This window comes from Protopterus annectens, chromosome 4.part1 (genome assembly GCF_019279795.1).
Source record: "Protopterus annectens isolate FY-2018-M chromosome 4.part1, PAN1.0, whole genome shotgun sequence".
In the NCBI taxonomy this organism is placed as follows: domain Eukaryota; kingdom Metazoa; phylum Chordata; order Ceratodontiformes; family Protopteridae; genus Protopterus; species Protopterus annectens.
Genome location: NC_056734.1, coordinates 475646568 through 475663099, shown reverse-complemented (window position 1 = coordinate 475663099; position 16532 = coordinate 475646568).

Sequence of the window (16532 nt, the reverse complement as noted above, 5' to 3'; positions counted from 1 at the left end):
CTATAGCCTGTACAATTTAATTGAAAACATAACACTCTGTTATGGGAAAACATATGCAAATTAAAATCAGTACAATAAGCTGGTTGCATGAGTGTACACACCCTTAAACTGATACTTTGTGGAAGCACCTGTTGAGATAATTACAACATTCAATCTTCTTGGGTCAGAGTCTATCATCATGGCACATCTTTACTTGGCAATAGTTGCCCACTCTTCCTTGCAACAGCACTACAAATATGTCAATTTGTGAGGGCATCTCTTTTGCACAGCCCTATTCAAGTCAAACCACAGATTTTCTATTGGATGTAGGTCTGGGCACTGTCTGCCACATTCCCAAACTGTAATTTTCATCTGGTGAAGCCATTCTTTTGTTGATTTGGATGTATGATTGGGGTCATTGTCATGTTGACATGTAAACTTCCTCTTCATCTTCAGCTTTCTAGAAGATGACTGAAGGTTTTGGGACAAAAATGATTGGTATTTGGAACTGTTCACAATTCCTTCCACCTTGACTAAAGGCCCAGTTCCAGCTTAAGAAAAGCAACTCCAAAGCATGATACTGCCACCACCATATTCCACCAGGGGGATGGGGTTCTTTTGGTGATGCAAAGTTTTCTTTTGGGCCAAACATACCTTTTGTAATTGTGGGCCAAAGGTTCAGCCTTGGTCTCTTCAGACCATGACACATTGTCCATCATGCTTTTGGGAGACTTGATGTAGTGTTTGGCAATGTTTTTCTGGCCCTGGATGTTTTTCTGTGTAAGAAAATGCTTCCATCTTGCAACCCTACCCCATAGGCCAGACATATGGGGAATACAGAAGATTGTTGTCACATGTGGTACACACCCAGTACTTGCCAGGCATTCCTGCAGCTCCTTCAGTGTTGCTGTAGGCCCCCTGGAAGACTCCATGGCCAGTTATCTCCTTGTCATTTCATCCATTTTGAATGGACGTCCAGGTGTTTGCAGCATCACTGTTGTCCCATATCTTTTCCACTGTTTGATGACTGTCTGCACTGTATTCCATGGTATATCCAATGTTGTGGACAGTTTTTCTTCTCTTCTCCTGACTGATACCTTCCCACAATGAGATCCCTTTGATGCTTTGTAAGCTCTCTGCAAAACATGGCTTTTGCTGTAGCAGGCAACTGAGTAAATGTCAAATATATCCTACTAGGACAGCTGAACATTATTTGGGTTTATTCAGAGTCTCTTTACTTGATGGCATGTATGTACCCAAGAAGACGGAATGCTGTGATTACAGCAAGAGGTGCATCAACAAAGTATTAGTTTAAGTGTGTGCACATATATGCAACCAGCTTATAGTACATTTTTTATGTTTTATATTTTCTCCCCTAACAGATTTGTTTGTTTTTCAATAGAATTGTACAGGTTATTGGTCACATTCAAGGTGGGAAACATTTTGAAATGATTTTCTGTGGTCTCATTTTCGTATAGCACACAAACCTGGCATTTCAACACGGGTGTGTGCACTCTTGATATCCACTGTATGTAGTTGTTCATATAGCTGTTTGTGGTAGGCATGGACAGAGGATCATAACACAGTTGGACACTTCTCCGATTACAACCTGATAATCATGCCTATTCTAGTACCCATGTAGTGTCAGGGCAATGCAACAACCAGTAGCTGAAGACATTTATGTCTGTTGTACGCACTGAAACTGATACTGCACACATGTACAACATGCACTACTTATTTACCTGACTGCTTGCAACCCATGACAATTGTTTTGTGCCTTCCAGCTGAATATACGCATACATACATGTGCTCAGGTGATACCTAGTATACATTTCTGTACTATGTTAGTATGGCACACTGTATTTACAGTCTTGCTGCTCAGTAATACCTCTCAACCTGTTATAGCAAGACATCTGGACAATGGCACACATAACTGGGTGGCAAAGGCACATCAGTATTGACACTGTATTAATATTGCTGTAACATACATAAGTAAGTTGATTTCACAGTAGGCTTTGCCATTACAGTGATAACCTGGAGGATGTCCGACATTCATAACTAGGCTATTATGTTACAATGTCATTGTTCACAGACTTGTCAGTGGTTTGCCTGACATAACACAACTCTATGTGTAAGTGACTACAGATATCAGGCACAAGTGCTTATTGTCCAGTGGAACACTGTACAGTTGAATGGTATGAACTCACTATATCACATGCAGTTCAACACACACACTTCTGCAACAGTACTTTACTATGCACATAGGTTCATAGGTTCATAGGTTGATACTAGGCTATCTGCCCTAGGGCATTTACAAGCCTAGCCAGAGTGTGTTTGGCTTTTGCCACCCTTCTTAGATTAGTTGACTGTGCCTCTGTATAGTAGGTCACAGAAGATAGCCCATTTAAGGTTAGTTTACCGTGCCTCTATCTAGCAGTGACACAGAAGAGATCCCAGGGGTAAATTTATGATCTCCCATTCAAACGTCAAGATTCTTCTTGAAGAGGGTCATTGAGGGGCTCTGTCTGACATGGACTGGGATTTTGTCCAGAGTGAGGGGAGCCTCTGGGATATTAATCTGACCCTCCAGCATGTTCTATTTATTTCTGTGCTGAGGTTTAAGTCACTGGAGCGTGTAGTTCTGATGGATTTGGATTTCTTGAGGTGGAGCATATCCATTAATTCTGGGTTGGACATGGCTTTATATGTCAGGCACAGATCGCCTCTAAGTAGGCAGTAAGCAACTGAGTAGAGCTGGAGTTTCTCTAACCTAACTGCATAGGGCATCTGTTTGAGTCCCTTCATCCTCTTGGTGAGGTACTTTTGGGGTCTTTCTAGTTGTAGCAGGTGTCGGGTAAGGTACATCCCAAATGGGGCATTGTATTCAATTATGGGCCTGATGAGTGATGAGTAGAGGGGCACAATGACCTCTCTTGATCTAGATGTGAACCCCTTCGTGATAAGGTGGGCTATATAGAATGTCTTTCTAACCACTTTGGCAATGTGATTGTCAAAGGAGAGATTGCAATCTACTTGGGTCCCCAAATCCCTAATTACTTCTTCCGTACTTAATGGATTACCACCTATGTGGTAATTTGTGGGCACTTTGTTTTTCCCAAAGGGGATGACTATGTACTTTTTGGCATTTAGCTTTAGGCCACGGCTCTGGCACCAGTTATCCGTCTCTGCAAGACCTTTTTGGAGGATGCTTGTGTCAGCCGGCGAGTTGATTATGGTCCCCAGTTTGCAGTCATCTGCAAACTTTGTCAGCCATAGTCCTCCTGTGTTAGCCTGTACCTCAGAGAAATATATACCGAACAAGAGAGGTCCCAGGACTGAGCCTTGTGGGATGCCACTTGTAACTGGTTTAGAGTCTGACATGGCACCTGCAAATCTGACCATGTGGGTTCTATCCCTAAGCCAATTTGCAACCCATCTTGTGACATAGGCGTTGATATTTAAGCTGGTGAGCTTATTTATGATGCCCGAGTGGGGTATTGTGTCAAAGGCTTTTGCAAAGTCAAGGTAGGCTGTGTGGACTACCTTCCCTTCATCTCTGGCCTTGGTGACTGTTTCAAAGAAATTGACCAGGTTCAAGAGGCAAGATCTTCCCTTAACAAAGCCAAATTGGGTAGGATCCAGTGTTTGGAGGTTCCCAATGTCTCTGTTTATGAGTTCCATGATGATACGCTCCATAGCTTTGCAGACCAGGCTAGTTAGGCTTATGGGGTGAAAGTTTCCGGGGTCTGTTGTGGCACCACCTTTATGGAGTGGGACCACTGTTGCTGTACGCCATTCTTTGGGTACATATCCTGTTGTAAGGTTGAGACTGAACAGTGATTTTAAGTGAGGGTTCAGTTCTTCTTGGAGCTCATGTAAAACGCAGCCCGGGACACCGTCCGGTCCCATTGATGCTGTGTTTTTTGCTTTGGAGAGGGCAGCTCTCACCTGTGCATCTGTGATGTCAGGGAGGCTATGCTCTGTAAAACTGTCTTAGATTTGTAAGGCAAACATGTGTATCATAGTTATATTCACAGGTAACATATGGATATGTACAACATCCCAGTAGCTGGCCTAGCAGTGGCACAGTCAGTAGTGTTTGACAGACACTCCAGTAGTTGTCATATGTCAGCTGTCCTTTCATGGGGTGAGTCAAGGGCCTGAGGTGTGATCTATGTCACTGCAGACAGAGCCAGATGCTATGGCTATAGGTGCTATTCAGCAGTACATCAGTACAGCAAGTCTTGTTGAGACATATTCTTCCAACCTCCTATTTCCCATTATTACAGGCCACCTACTGTATTCAATTACATGCTTACTTATTTCAAATACCATTTTTTTAAAAGACTGGGTAATATCTTCAGGTTTGGTATCTTGACTTGAAATCTCTCTCTCTTTCTCTCTCTCTCTCTCTCTCCCTCTCTCTCTCTCACACACCTACAGGTATAGAGCTGGTTTGAATAGGTGGCAGCATGACTTTTGTACATAATGCTCATGACCAGGTGATGGCCTGTGCACCAGTTGGTGTTCCCCACTTGTTAATAGCATGCAGAGCAGCCGTGTAGTTATTCCAATAGCCAACGTCATGGCAACACATTCTTATAACTAAGTACTTCATGTGGGTGTTGGCCCTTTACCTTGCCTGTGAGGGAGACATTCTGGAGGTGTGTGAGCTACAGATGGCAGGTGGGAATACCTCTTACAACAAGACTTGTGGAGACAGGCCAACTAAATGGTGGTGAAGGTTCAAGACTTAGGGACAGAATGTGAGTATTGCTGTTATATGGTTTGAATACTACTAGTTTAACATGTTTTGTCTGGACATGCTAGTTCTGCATGGATTTCAGTCTGACAAAGTTATGTGTCTGCATAGCTCTCAACTGTAGGGCTAGCCACATAATGGCTGGAGGTTTGCTTGTTATGTATGGTCTGTTCCCCAGACAGGTGTTGTCCTTGGCAAATCAGTAGCATACTCTGGTGATTGCAATTAGTAAATGCCAACATCCATTTGTGTTTCTGACTTCATATCCCTCAGAAAAGATATGTTACAACAAACCCTGTAACACCAGCAACTTTCTCAATGTATAACAGCAATATTTCAAATATGGCCATGTTTTCCGGCCTCTGTCCCCCAATTATGTCAGGCTTTGCCCAGATGTCATGCAGTAAGAGGTTGATAGGTATGTTCTATCATTATTTAGTGCTGTCGTTCCTGCTATCATCCCAGTGATGTTGTGGAATCCCACACATATTGTGGGGTAGGGGCCATAAGTATGAGGACAAAGGCTGGACAATATGTTGAACCCTGTATAGTCAAAATGTCGGTGTATAGAGAATGCACTTAGATGCCTTTGTAACAAATTTTATGTGAGGAAGAGTAAGAAGTGTTTTAAAATTAGGCTGTTAGAACATGTGAGAGATATTACTAATATGAAAGAAGAAAGTTCTATAGCTCTACATTATAATACATTTCACCATGGGGACAGTAGTGGGTTACAAGGTGCTCTTTTGGAAAAGGTCTGTTTCTCAGTTTGTTAGAACACTTATAACAGAACAATTGTTATGTAAAGAATCAATTTACATTTTAACATTTGATACTTTAGCCCCTAGGGGATTAAATGAGGAGTGTAATTGGAGGATGTTTATTTAAAAATGCAATTAAGTGTTAATTGCTTCTTGTATTTAAGGCAAGTATGTTTGTAATGTTTTAATACTTGAAGGCTTTGATCGAGATGTCAGAGTATATTAAATATGTGTGGATTACTGGCTGGTTGTTTTTCTGTTTACTATCTTCAATCATTTTAGTTGTTTTGCTAAGAGGTTGGTGTATGTCTGGCCATTGTGTATGGCCTATCATGATTTTGTAGCTGCGTACTGTGTACTTATTAGTTGGACTGTGTAGGGGGTGGGCAGATGTCAGTGGCATGGGTCCTTTTGTATCCAACTGTGCATGCTGCTCCAGTTATGGGTGGTCTATCAGCAGTATATGTTTGTATGGGCATGTTTAGACATGTCCCCAACAGCCCACAATTCCATCTACACTGTGACCTGGCATAGTATATGTAGGGGTATTGTGTGACTGTCATTGAGGATATATCTGTCCACACAGCCATTATACTGTAGTATTTGGTAGGCTTAATGGTATGTAGCAGTGACTGTGGTGCAATTGTTTGTGTGTATGCACTTTCATACCTATGTCTGTTTGTTAGTACAATTCCATTCCTGTAGTGCGTGCTGTAGTAGCTAATGCATATGTAATTCCCCAAAGCTAATTTGAGGTAGTGATGTATTGTCCTGACTGTAGTTTGGATGTTACTTGGTGACATGCTTGTCAGCTCAGTGTAGTTTCCCTAATGTTACATAGCTGCGCTCATAAGTATCAACCCTCCAGGTGTTCATAGGACATACAGTTGTCTGGCTCATATATTTGGTCTGGTCCCCATAGCAGGTGTGTATTGCTGACAATTCAGTGGGATGATGCATGGAATGTACTCACAACATAATGACAGGCAATTGATTTCTCAGATAGCTGATATTGCATTCAACATATGTTAGGACAGACAGTGTTACTGCAGCAACTTCCACCGTTTATCTACCCAATTATTTCCAATGTGTCCCTATTTCCATACCCTTGTCACCCTACTTTTTCTGGCTTGGTCCAGACTCCCTGTACTAAGGTGTTCTGGGGTATGACAGCACTGCATGTTTGTGAAGATTGGGTGAAGATAGATAAAGGCTGCCAGCCTAGCCAGATAAAATTTTGGAGATAATTCTGTCATCTGTAAATATTAATGTAAACCACAGGCTTGTTGTCTTAAATGGCAAAAATAGTGTTACATGTGGAACTGGAAAAAATGTTACAACAGTGCACTCTACTGACCAAGTAAAGCTTGTTGTGGCCCTTTGATGTTAAAACTCGGAGCCAGTAAGTCTAGAGTGAGGCATCCTCTCTATTGTTTTAAGGCCAGAGTCAATGGCCAGAATTTGCATGCATAAATGTTCTTTATTGCTCTGGTTTCTGCCCAGAGGTGAAGAATGCAAATGTAGTTTCTGTTAGCCTGGGATCCCAGGGAAGTGTGAAGAATGATGTAATGTGTACCAGGAAGGTGATTTTAAAAACAAAGAGAATCAGAAAGCATTAAGCATTTTTGTCTTGACCATCCAACTCACCAGCACTGTCTTGCTCTATATGTAAGTTATCTTAGACTTGTGTTTTCTCTTAGAAATAGCTAGAAACTAGAAAGATTAGACTAAGTGTTTTTCTGTGATGTCAGAACTGTACTACTGAATTATTTAAGTATTTCTCTGTGATCTCTGAACTCTTTACTAGCACTGTGTAGTAAAAAGTGTTGTCTTGTGTTTTGACTATTTGTTATTAGATATTTTTAAACCCTTTCAACTGTGGCTGTTTTCATAGAGATAATTTAAGCTCTTTAGAGTACTTGCATGCCTTTGGTAAAATTGTACAAAGCCACTCCAATAGCTTTAGCCCTGGGCTATACTACTAATTGTATAATAATATTGCACAGTAATAATTGGACACCCTTTTAAGGGCCTTTGATTGGCTGATAAATATTAGTGGGTGGTGGCAGCTGGTACTACCATATAGTCTGGGAAAAAGGGGCACAGCTGGAGAACCTGTGTCAGCTTTCTCCAGGAGTGTCTGTGTGGTTGTATAAACTCTTCTCAAAGTGTGTATGTGTGTATGTGTGTGTGTGTGTGTGTGTGTGTGTGTGTGTGTGTGTGTGTGTGTGTGTGTGTGTGTGTGTGTGTGTGTGTGTGTGATCTACTTGGGCAGGGACACAAAGCACTGGTTGGACAGAGAGGGTGCCGGAGGTTTTAGCTTGCCCACTAGGCTGAGATCTGGACCCTATAGCTGTGCCAGTGGGGAGTCTTATTAGGGACCTGGAGAGCAAGGGAGCGACCAGCCCCAGAGTGTGATCTCTGTGTGCTCTTAAGGGAAATTGCACCTTACTGTGAGTATTTGTTATCCTTTCCTCCAATATGAGATGCCCTTCACTGGTATTAGTGGTGAGGATTGCGATTCCTTGATTGCTGGGCCAGGGCATGGGCATGACATATTAATTGTTTGGCAGTGGTGGGATATCCACACTACATATTAATTGGTTGGCAAATACGAATTGGCTTGTAGTGGTGTGGGTAGAGTGAATTCCTGTAGCTTGTGTACAGTGAGCACTGAAGGTGTTTTATACTCTAAGTCATGCAGTGAATACTCAGAGTTCAGATCACAATTGTTTTATTTCATTTGTTAGCTTAGTCAGTCAGGGTGAGCAGGCAGCGTGTCAGCAGAAGAGTATGGAAAGCTGACAAGGAGCCAGCTGGCTAAGATGTGCCAGGCTTGGGGGCTGGTGCATGGAAACCTGACTAAGGCAGACCTGATTGCAGCCTTGGTGACAGCTGCATCAGAAAACAGCAACCAGAGGACAATCAGACTGGCAGTGGAGATATAATACCCTCGGAGAATGGACAGATCAACCTTTCTGCAGAGGACTTAAAAATCCATCTGGAAGAACAGGCCAGATAAGCTAGTGTGGACCCGAGCATGTGAGCAGGCATTCCAGAAGCTTAAAGAATTTTTGGGAGGACCCCCCTGTGTTAGCCAGTCCAGATTACAACAAATAATTTGTTGTGCAGGAGGATGCTTTGAACCATGGGGTGGGGGCTGTACTTAGCCAGATTTCTTCAGAGGGGGGAAGAGTACCCAGTGGTTTATCTCAGTTGTAGGCTCCAGCCTAGGGAGGAATGCTATGGAGCTGTAGAAAAGGAATGTCTAACCATAGAGTGGGCAGTGCAGAAACTTCAGCCTTATCTGTATGCAAGAAAATTCACTGTTATGACAGATCACAACCACCTAACATGGTTAAACAGAGCCAGCCAGCAAAATGCCAAGTTGCTAAGATGGAGCCTGGGGTTGCAAGCATATGATATATCCATGCAGCACCGCAGTGGGATTAGCAATGCTAATGTAGATGGGTTCTCAAGACAGGGAACGGGTTAAGGTATACTCAGACCTAACTCCCTCAAGCAGCATTTCTCAAGGGTCACTTGTAAAACTAGCTTGAGTTCTCCAGGGGGGGGATATGTGAAGAATGGGTGACGATAGGTAAAGGCTGCCAGCCTAGCCAGATAGAATTTTGGAGATAATTCTGTCATCTATAAATATTAATGTAAACCACAGGCTTGTTGTCTTAAATGGTAAAAATAGTTTACATGTGGAACTGGAAAAAAATGTAACAACAGTACACTCTACTGACCAAGTAAAGCATGTTGTGACCCTTTGATGTTAAAACTCGGAGCCAGTAAGTCCAGAGTGAGGCATCCTGCCTATTGATTTAAGGCCAGAGTTAATTGCCAGAATTTGCATGCATAAATGTCCTTTATTGCTCTGGTGTTTGCCCAGAGGTGAAGAATGCAAATGTAGTTTCTGTAATGTGAACCAGGAAGGTGATTTTAAAAACAGAGAATCAGAAAGTATTATGCATTTTTGTCTTGACCATCCAACTCACCAGCACTGTCTTGCTCTATATGTAAGTTATCTTAGACTCATGTTTTCTCTTAGAAATAGCTAGAAACTAGAAAGATTAGACTAAGTGATTTTCTGTGATGCCAGACCTGTACTACTGAATTATTTTAAGTATTTATCTGTAATCTCTGAACTGTTGATTAGCACTGTGTAGTAAAAAGTATTGTCTTGTGTTTTGACTATTTGTTATTAAATATTTTTAAACCCTTTCAACTGTGGCTGTTTTTGTAGAGATAATTTAAGCTGTTTAGAGTACTTGCATGCCTTTGGTAAAATTGTACAAAACAACTCTAATAGCTTTCTCCCTAGGCTATACTACCAATTGGATAATAATATTGCACAGTAATAATTGGACACCCTTTTAAGGACCTTTGAGTAGCTGATAAATATTAGTGGGTGGTGGCAGCTGGTACTACCATATAGTCTGGGAAAAAGGGGCACAGCTGGAGAACCTGTGCCAGCCTTCCCCAGGAGTGTCTGTGTGGTTGAATAAACTCTTCTAAAAAGTGTGTGTGTGTGTGTGTGTGTGTGTGTGTGTGTGTGTGTGTGTGTGTGTGTGTGTGTGTGAGCTACTTGGGCAGGGACACGAAGCACTGGTTGGACAGAGGGGGTGCTGGAGGTTTTGGCTTGCCCACTAGGCTGAGATCTGGACCCTATAGCTGTGCCAGTGGGGAGGCTTAATGGGGACCTGGAGAGCAAGGGAGCGACCAACCCCAGACTGACTGTGATCTCTGTGTGCTCTTAAGGGAAATTGCACTTTACTGTGTGCATTTGTTATCCTTTCCTCCTATATGAGATGCCCCTCACTGGTGTTAGTGGTGAGGATTGAGGCTCCGTGATTTCTGGGCCAGGGCACAGGCGTCACAATGTTATAGAGAAATAATATATATATATATATATATATATATATATATATATATATATATATGTATGTATGTATATATATATATATATATATATATATATGTATGTATATTTGTCATGTTCATTTTTTATATGTTCCCTTACATATATCTGTATCCTCATACATGTATGTATGTATGTGTATCTATATATATGTGTGTGTGTGTGTATGTACAGTAGATATAAAAAGTTTACAAACCCCTGTTAAAATCCCAAGTTTTTGTGATATAAAAAAATGAGACCACAATAAATCATTTTAAAACTTTTCCTACCTTTAATGTGACCTATAACCTGTACAATTCAATTGAAAAACAAACAAAGCTAAGGAAAAAATATAAAAAATAAAACATGTACAATACATTGGTTGCATAAGTGTGCACACCCTTAAACTAATACTTTGTTGTGTATGCACACCCTCAAACTAATACTTTGTTGAAGCCCCTTTTGATTTAATTCCAACATTCAGTATTCTTGGGTACACACCTGCCGTCAATTAAAGAGACTCTGAGTAACCCCAAATAAAGTTCAGCTGTCCTAGTAGGATTTTCCTGACATCTACTCAGTTGCCTGCTAAAGCAAAAGCCATGGTTCACAGAGAACTTACAATGCACCAAAGGGATCTCATTGCTGAAAGGTATCAAGTCAGGAGAAGGGAACAAAAAAATTTCCACAGTATTGGATATATCATGGAACACAGTGAAGACAGTCATCAAAAAGTGGAGAAAATATGAGACAACAGTGATGTTGCAAAGAAATGGATGTCCCTCCAAAATTGATGAACAGACAAGACAAAAACTGGTCAGGTAGGCTGCCAAGAGACCTACACCAACACTGAAGGAGCTGCAGGAATTTCTGGCAAGTACTGGTTGTGTACTACACGTGACAACAATCTCCCACATTCTCCATATGTCTTGACTATGGTGTAGGGTTGCAAGACAGAAGCCTTTTCTTACACAGAAAAACATCCAGGCCTGGCTAAAATTTGCAAAACAATACATCAAGTTTCCCAAAAGCCTGTGGGAAAATGTGTTATGGTCTGATGAGACCAAGGTTGAACTTTTCGTCACAATTCCAAAAGGTATGTTTGGCACAAAAACAACACTTCACATCACCAAAAGAACACCATTCCCCACGGTGAAGCATGGTGGTGGCAAAATCATGCTTTGGGGTTGCTTTTCTTCAGCTAAAACTGGGGCTTTAGTCAAGGTGGATGGAATTATGAGCAGTTCCAAATACCAGTCACTTTTTGCCCAAAACCTTCAGGTGTCTGCTAGAAAGCTGAAGATAAAGAGGAATTTCACCTTTCTACACGACAATGACCCCAAGCATATATCCAAATCAACAAAAGAATGGCTTCACCAGAAAAAAATTAAAATTTTGGAATGGCCCAGCCAGAGCCCAGACCTAAATCCAATAGAAAATCTGTGGGGTGACTTGAAGAAGGCTGTGCATAAGAGATGCCCTCGCAATCTGACAGATTTGAAGTGCTTTTGCAAGGAAGAGTGGTCAAATCTTGTCAAGTCAAGATGTTCCATGCTGCTAGACTCCTACCCAATAAGACTGAATGGTGTAATTAAATCAAAAGGTGCTTCAACAAGGTATTATGCCCATACAACAAAGCATTAGTTTAAGGGTGTACGCACTTATGCAACCAGCATATTGTATGTTTTTTATTTTTTATATTTTTTCCCCTAACAGATTTGTTTGTTTTTCAAATGAATTGTATAGGTGATAGGCCACATTAAAGGTGGGAAAAGCTTTGAAATGATTCATTGTAGTCTCATTTTTTATATCACAAAAACCTGGCATTTTAATAGGGGTGTGTAAACTTTTTATATCCACTGTATATATTTTTATATATGTGTGTGTATATATATATATATATATATATATATATATATATATATATATATATATATATATATATATATATATATATATATATATTGGGTTGCCTTCACTTCCCCTAAAGCTCATTTGGCTGACATTCATATGTCCTTTTCTCCACTGTGGTGTGACACTGGGGTTAGTGTATATATAGTTAGGGGATTGTGGGGGGGCACAGCTCCCCAGACTGGGGGATGTGGGGGCATAGCCCCCTCACCTAGTTTGATTTTTATATTCTCTGCTTTTGGTTTTATATTGTTCAGTAAAACCAAACTAGGTGGGGGGCTATGCCTCCCACCCCCTCAACTTTATAAACTAACTCCAGGGTTGCACTACTGTGGGGAAAAGGACACTTGCCTTACAGTGCTCTACACACTGCCAGTACTAATTGTCAGGGAAATGGGTTTTAGGGGAAGTGAACTTTAGGGGAAGTGAAGTGTCAGTCATTTGGTCTTAGTCAAATGAATGTCAGTCAAATGAGCTTTAGGGGAAGTGAAGGTAACCCACATAGTCCACCACAGTATTTATTGCTAATATATCTATATATTGTTATACATATATATGCATCTCATGCATCCCCATACATATCTATCTCTCTGTATAAGTATATGTTTCTTTTCATACATATATTTGTAAATACCAATCATTCCTGATTCCACAGTATTTCTTCCCTGTTGTAAACTGACTGTAATGCATATGTTTGAAAAAACATCAGAAAGCTCTGCAGCTCAGATGGCTTAGTGGTAAATTGCTGTGGCTATGCTGTACAGGGTCCTGGGATCAAGACTTGGAAGGGCTGTATATTTTGTTGCTGGGCAGAACAAGGGCTGATGGAGACAGAGTGATTAAGGCAGTTTTGAGTGGCTTTAAGCGGGTTTGCGTGGGTTTGTGTGATGGTTAGCGATGCTAATACACAGTTAAACGAATAGGCGCTTACACCATGTAGGCTTCAGTTAGCGATGCTTACCTGTGTGCAAATCCAATTAGCTGAGCTAACTGCTGGTTATCATTCATGTTTGAACAATGCTTAAACCTGCTAAACATAGCTCAGCACAGGTAACCATTGCTGACATTCCAGTCGTATAAAATGGCAGAGTAATGACTTCATTTAGTAAGTGTATATGATTTCCCTTACATAACAAGCTTCTATGTGCTGTCATTACAGTAGCAAGGGGTGTGACTATAATGTATGGGACACTTGTCTATGCATGGGTAGTATCACATGTTATATGCATTCACACTTCCATGTTATACCAGGTACACTACCCTGGCTGACAAAAATAATTTAACACATATTGTACTATTAAATTAGTACCTTTAACACTGCTTTTCCATGTAAAATTTGATTGCCTATTATAGTAATCGAACCATGCACCCCTGCATGCAAAGCTGAGACTCTGAGCACTACACTATCCTGTTCTTGGTGTTTGAGCTGTATGTTTTTATATATCTCCTATTGGATATTAATATCATATTATTATATTAAGGGTAAAGTACTATGTTTTTTTGGCCATGTCATTGAGGACTGCTATCATGTAGTAATGGCACACATTTCAGTTTAAGACTTCTATCCTTTAGAACATTCATGCTAATGCATAACCTGTTTCCTATCTACTTTCTTTTTGTCCGATGTGCAGATGGGATGACAACAGTGCTCAGGTTGTGGTAGACTACACTGCAGAATGGGTCTGAGAAGCCATGCCTGTGTTCATGTAGGATGCAGCCAGAAAGGGTATCAGGCCTATGGAGACAGCTATGTGTTGCCTTTGAGAGGGCATTACAGACCTGCTGTGTGATCATGAGGGGAGGGAGGCAGATGCTGTACATGCACATGTGGACCTATGGGGGGACAGGGGATGATGTCTACATGTCACCGGTCTGCAGCCGGTTGCCTATATCTGTGGCATATGTGTATGTGGTGTTATTGACCACCACTACAGAGCAGATATGTGTGTTGCCTCTGGAATTGCAGACACATGTCTAGAAGGCCTAGTGATTGGCTTTGGTGGATGTATCCAGTTTGCACTCAAAGATAGCTGTAGGTACATCACCAGTGACCTTATTTGCTTGTGCAGTCCAAGGTGAGATGGCTTTCAATGAGGCACCTGTTCCTACATGGCCCGTCCAGAGATTAATTCAACATATGATGGTAGTTGTGTATGTCTGCTCTCCACCACAGGCTGGCTTCCACCCTACCTTGAGGGGTTGATGTTGTCCTGTCAAGTATTGCTAAGGCCATACAACTATGTAAGTGGCCACATAGAATACTTCACAGGACATGTGGAGACAGCCCAACAACATGGGGGACATATCTCCAGAATTGTGAACAGATTGTATGTCATTAGTGCTGTTATACACATGGATGGTTGATAGATATACAGGGTTTGTCTGGGCATGCATTTACTGAGTGACTTCACGTCTGACAGTGATATGTCTTTGACATACCTCTCCACTGGCATGCTGTCCACAGACTGGCCACATGTTTGCCTGTTATGTTTCATCTGTTCCCTAGACAGTTATTGTCCTTGGAAAATCAGACGGGGACTCTGGGGAATGCAGTCAGTAAATACTAACATCCACTGGTATTACTGATTTCATATTCCTCATAAAGGATATGTTACAGCAAACCCGGTAACATCAGCAACTGTCTCAATTTATGACAGCAATATGTCCAATATACATCTGTGTTTGTGCCTCTGTCCCCAAATGATGTCAGACTTTGTCCAGATGTCATGCACTATGAGGCTCAGAGTTATTTAGTATCATTATTTCTTGCCTTCATTCCTGCTACCATCCCAGTGATGTAGTAGACCCACAGACATGTTATGGGGAAGAGGCCATAGATATGAGTCCTGAGCCTGTACTTCTGAGGTGAACTGTACATTTGAGAGGTCTGTGTATGTCAGGATTGTGTACAAGTGTCATGTGTACATGTTATTTGGGCTGTGTAAGGAGGGGAGTACATGTGAGTAGCATGGCCCCTTTCTATCTGACTGTGCATGCTGCTCCAGTTTCTGGTTCCCTATCCCCTGTTATATGTTTGTATGGGTAGACCATGACATGTCCTGTAACACCACTACACTAGGGCTTGGGGCAATATATGCATGGGTAATATGTGAGTGGAAAATGGGATGTGTGTGTTCACACTGTCATTATAGTGCAGTGTTCAGTTTGCTTACTGGTATGTCACTGTGACTGTGGTACAGTTGGTTGGGGGTATGGACTTTCACACCAGTGTATGTTTTCCAGTGGTGTTACATCCTTGTAGTGCCTGTTATCTTTGCAAATGCATGTGTACAGCCTCAGAGCTGGACTTGGGAAGTGTTATGTCAGTTTGCTTGTAGTGTGGACAGTGCTTGGTAGCTCAGTGAAGTTTCCATAATGTTGTGTTATGTCCATATATTTGTAGGATGTGCAGTTGTCTGGCCAATACCTTTGGTCTGGTCCCCATAACTGTTCTGTATTCCTGACGCATCAGTGGGATGATGTAAGGATTGGGGTCACTATATTATGAGAAGCAATTGAGTCCCAGACTTGTGATATTTCAGTCAATATATGTTAGGACTACAGTGTTAGTACAGCAACTTTCTCAGCTTATCTACTCACGTATGTTGGATATGTCTCTGTTGTCATGCATCTGTTTCCCCCACTTTGTCAGGCTTGGTCCATATTCATTGCACTAAGGGATTTTGAGCGTCCCTCTCCATTGCCAGGCTTTTGGCAGAATGTCCAGATGTTTGGTCCATACTTTAGTTCTGTTCCCCAGTTTGTTTGTATTTGTCTGGCAAATCACAGTGATGATCCAAGGATTTATGTCAGTGAATAATGACATAACATGTCAGTTACCATCCTCATATCCTTCAGATGTTTTGGCTGAAATGCACCCTGTTGCTGTACAAATGTTTGCTTATAACAGCAATATTTGAAATATGTATCCAGGACTGTTTGTAAGCTTCTGAGCCCCCCAAGTCTTTCTGTGTTGGAGGGAAGTCTTCTAGCTTATCCGTGGGAGTGGTAAGCACTAGGTAGCCTATCTACCAAAAGAGTGGTTTCTGGCCCAGAAATTGTAGTTTATTGGCCGTTTGGGCAGTTTTTCCATCTCTTTCAACCTTCTGGTTTAAAAGCCCATGTTTGCGCTTGTTTCCCACCTTTTCTGTAACTAGTCTAGTCCAGATACAGATTTGCTGTATCCAGGACTGCTTGTAAGATTCTGAGCCCC